Raw genomic sequence first — 1,331 nt, 5'->3', positions numbered from 1 at the left:
GGGTTTCTATCTAGTGTAAGGGCCCAGAAATGCTCCTAGTTATGTTTAATATTAACCCTTTGCTGTGACTATCTTGAAATTCTTAATCATGTTTGAACAAGGGGCCCTCATTTTCGTTTTTCATTGGGTTCCCTTCCCCCTATTATGTAGCCAGTCCAACTAGAATAGTTCTAGAATTCTTAGTGCGTCATTTCGACAGCTAGGTAGATGTTCTGTAAAGGAGGAGTTTGCTGGAAGAGAGGGTTCGTTTGCTGATGGTCCTGCATTCAGAGGGAATAAGGTGTGCATAAACACAGCGTGGCCCGAGAACACCTGTGAATAGACAGCAAACTGGACTTTGGAGCCCTAGTGGCACAATGATTTAACGCTTGGCTCTTAACCAAAAGGTTGGTGGTTCGAACCCACCTGGAGATAACTTGGTGGTCTGCTTCTGTAAGAATTAACCCAAAACAAACCATTAACCCTCAAGTCCATTCTGCCTCACAGTGACCCTATAGACCAGAGTAGAACTGTGGAAACAGACTGCCAGACCTTTCTGCTGCAGAGGGGCTGGTGGGTTAGAACCTCCTACGTTACGGTTAACAGCTGAACGTTTAATCACTAGGTCACAAGGATTCCTTCCTGCAAACATTAAACTCACTGCCTCTTGGGTTTAGTCAACTGATGGTAATCCTATAGGATACAGTACAACTGACCCATGGGGCTTTTGAGATTGTAAATCTTTACAGAAGCAGATTGCCACATGTTTCTCCCGAGGAGCAGCTGCTGGGTTCAAACTACTTACTTTTTGGTTAGTAGCTGAATACTTACTTCATTCGAAATTGTTGTGAAGTGCCCTCAAGTCGCTTCCAACCACAGCCGCCCTGTATAGGGTTTCTGAGGAGCGGCTGTTGAGTTTGAACTGCTGACCTTGTAGTTCAAACCGAATTTGTGGTCCAGTGCTTATCCTATATCGCCACCCCGGGATTTAAAGTTACAGTATAGAATATCCACCGTAATCTGTCACATAGGGGTTGATACGAATCCAAAATAGATTTATCTGCAAACGACAATAACAGCATAGCTTCCAAAGTACCACTAGGTGGCGCTCCAGGAGAGGATCACACAGAGATATGGGTAGGCTAGCGAAAGGCCTGTTGACCATGAAGTTTTAACACTTTCTATTTTGAAGTTGTCAAGGACTTCATTCTTCTTGGATCAACTATCAACATTCGCGGAAGCAGTAGTCAAGAGATCAGACGACGTATTGCAATAGACAAATCTGCTGGACAGGAACATTTTAAAGTTTTGAAGAACGAAGATGTCACCTTGAGGACTAAGGTGCGCCTGAC

Source organism: Chrysochloris asiatica, unplaced genomic scaffold (assembly GCF_000296735.1).
Source record: "Chrysochloris asiatica unplaced genomic scaffold, ChrAsi1.0 scaffold00001, whole genome shotgun sequence".
Classification (NCBI taxonomy): Eukaryota; Metazoa; Chordata; class Mammalia; order Afrosoricida; family Chrysochloridae; genus Chrysochloris; species Chrysochloris asiatica.
Note: the sequence above shows the minus strand (reverse complement) of the source record.